Source organism: Papaver somniferum, unplaced genomic scaffold (genome assembly GCF_003573695.1).
Source record: "Papaver somniferum cultivar HN1 unplaced genomic scaffold, ASM357369v1 unplaced-scaffold_76, whole genome shotgun sequence".
Lineage (NCBI taxonomy): Eukaryota > Viridiplantae > Streptophyta > Magnoliopsida > Ranunculales > Papaveraceae > Papaver > Papaver somniferum.
Window position 1 is genome coordinate 3,855,068 of NW_020650526.1, and position 3,590 is coordinate 3,858,657.

Consider the following 3,590-nt stretch of genomic DNA (forward strand, 5'->3'; position numbering starts at 1 on the left):
AAATCTTTTAACTTTCTTTCATTTAGCCCATTAGATTCCATGCTAAGAAATTCCTATAGTGATTCTTGCACAGGACATTTCTAATCGTGATTTTGTTTTATATTTTTAGGTGTGATAACAGGGGCAGCTGTGTCAATGGTGTACTACAGTTTAAAGAGAAGACACTTGATATGCCATCCGTAGATTATAATTTAACACTTCTTATGCAGCCTATGCTCATGTTTGTCGTCAGTTTTGGTGTCATTTATCAGTGAGATCTTTGCTGATTGTATTCTTATATCCATTCTTTTGTACCGTGATATAATGAATGCACGAATCTTATAGATATCAAGATGTTAGTACAGTAATAGATCCCCCGAATTCTACTCAGCAAACCAGTAATGTACTTACCTCGCTGGTGAATTTTATGTTCCAGATTAGATCATTGCGTATGCCTTTGCTTAAGTTCTTTAATTCTCAAATAATTAAATCTTCAGACAACATATGAGTTCAAATTGTTACGTCAGTAGATCTAGTAAAGGTTGAAATCGTGCAAGATCCTAATTTGATGGTGGTTTTCTTGCCAAGATACAATTTTGTTTATCTTTTTCGTCGTATCTGTATCAGCAAACTAATTAAGATCATTCATAAGTTCCTCCTATTTATAACCCTACCAGTGATTTTATTTATTTATCTATTTTTCCAGTGAGACCTTATTGGGAGTTAGTATGTCTTCTTTCTCGTTGGTTTCTAACCTTCGTAGTTTAGTTGGTCTCGGAAGTCTTTTCTTACACGTACAATAAACTAAACTTCACTAATGGCAACTAAAACGTTTTCTTATTTACCTAACGCTACAAATTAAGCAAAAATAAATAAATAATAAACACAGTAGCCTTCTCGATTCATATAGGAATGGCTTTTGTCAAGCTCTGGAAAATCTTCATGGGGTCTGGGAAAATTATATTGTCACTGTCGTCATAATAAAAAATCGATTCATTACAATTGTTCTCTCTCTGCATGAAATTAGTCATGGTCATTAATATATATATATATATGTGCACTTTTAAGGTCAATAAAATTTGTTGAATTGGTCGTGCAGTGTGGTTCAGATAAACTTACCCGAGCTATGTGGTTGCAGCAAGAGGCTTATTGACTTAATTGTTATCTAAGATTTCAAAAATGTCATATTTAAATATCCTTGTGTGTGAACCAAAAAAAAAAAAAAAGGAAAAATCAGTATATTAATGACGAAAATGACATGATCAACTTGGAACTGCTTCTTTGTTTTTTTGTTAGTTTTCAACTAAATAAGAGAAGAATTGTATTTATATAAGCCCCAACAAGAGTATAAGGGAAGAAAACGACACAGAATGCAAGCAAAGACGTAGATGCTTTTCGGTTAATGTACGCAAATTCTATACTGTGTATAGTCCCTGCTGCATTGCTTAACAGTCTTGGGATTCTGCACTTAAGAAGTCTTCGCAACATGGTTCTGAAAGAAAGTAGTTTATAAATTTTTAATCTCACAGAATTTCAATGTTCCGTTTGCAACTGTTTTATATACCAGTACTCAAAAAATGCAATCGGTTGGCAGAGATTGTTCTTCTGTCATAAATAATATATTGACCGGGTGATCAATAAGTAAGGTTTGGGTGTCAACTCCCTCTAACATCAACCTGTTGGTGGGGAGGGTGGGGATTCTGTAGGTGTGTATATTTGGAATGTAGCTAGTTTGGTCTTCCGAAAGTCTTGCATGGAGTTAATATTGAACAAGCAATGGTGTCTTTGTATTATACATTACGTTTTGATGATTAATCTCCATCCACCGACGGGAGCGTTGGCATCTTGAATATCAAGTGGTTCCAAATTGATCATAAGATTCATAACGCGGACTAAATCACTATGCATGAACTTATAGTGATGACATTTATACATTTGCGCTGATTAAAATTGTCAACAAAACGCCCAAAAGTTCTCGACTCGTTTGTATATATAACGGTCACAAGATAGGCTTAAACACAACATTCTCTCCCTCTAATTACACATAAAACTGATCACCGGAAAAATTCTTATGTAACATCATTTATACCTTTTAACCGTGTATTGATATTCATTGCATAATGTCATCAGGGGATAAAAGTGAGAAGAAGGCTAAGGGATCATTGGACATTGTAGGGAATAAGCATCCTGCATCTTCCTCGGAGAGTAGTAGGACTAAAGGATCATTGAACCGTAAGCTAGACGAAAGTAACTACTCAAAGAGTGACAAGAAGGCGATTCATGGAAAGCAGGACAGTTCATATGACTTTGGAATTACCATTAAGAACAGCTCTAAGCTACCACAGAAGACAGACCGTGGTGACAAAGAAAAACAGTTAATGATCAAGGAGGATAACAACATTAAGGCGCAGTTGATTAGTCCCAGAGAAGCAGAGAAGAGGGGAACTGGGGGCGTCAACAAAGAGAAGCACTCCAGACAGGAGCATGAACGGGACATCAGCAAGAAGGACAAGAAAGGTAAATAAAATGTTCAGTTTTAATGTGTAAAATGGGACATCCGGCGTATACAAACGTACTATATACTCATTACGTGGTCATCTTGATTGTTCTGCTTTAGGTTTACGGCTAATTGCTGCAACCAATCGGATGAGCAAACACAGATTTATAGGTTATGATGATAATTAAAGAGATTGTACTGATTTTCTGTTAATATATGCTGGAATCTTCCTCCTTAAAGGCCTTAACAAAATAAGCTCTCACGTTTGTGATGAAACTCTCTGCTTCCTATTGGTTAAAATAGGTCTTTTTAGAAGTTATGGTGAGGACATTTGGCAAAACTCTATTAGTTGAAATATAAAAAATTAGATTACACTTCGTTTACATCAAGTATTTAACCGGCCGTTAGTAACACTGTCAGCCCAATGATGGGTAGACAATACTTATGTCAAAGTTTACACCTAACTGATTGATGACACTTTCTTTACACCAAATAATTAATTGGACTTTAGTGACGCCGTCTATTGTAGACAATACTTAAATTTCTGATTTCCGGAAAAAGAAAAAAAAACTTTAATGTATATACGTAAAAAAAAATTAAATAACCTAATTAAACACTGTTTAATAAGGAAATTGTTATACACAGAACCATGGATTCCTAATCCGTATAGTCTATATACGGAAAGGGTTAACCATCTGTTTCATTGAAGAAGGAGAAGCACCTCATAATGCGCAAGTGATGCCATGGAAATTGTTCATCGACAAGTGATTCTGATCTACGCCTGGAGCTTTAGAGCTTATAACTTGGACGGACAACATAAACCCAGAGTAATTCTTAATCATCCCGTACACTAATCACCATACATATCTCAAAATACGGTGAGATGATTCTCATTAGGCTTACAAAAACCATATGCATCTCTTCAATTTTTGTTTGATATGGTTAATTCTTCTATGCAATTGTTCTCGGATTGAGGAGTGGTAATGAAATTGCTTAGAAGTAGTCTGTTAGCTCGGGGGTTATATGAAGAGTCTTTAATCTCTTTTCTTTATTTGTTGCTTTTTACTGCTTTGAATAAGTTAGGTCTTTAACCTTGGATAATAGTGGTTTCACC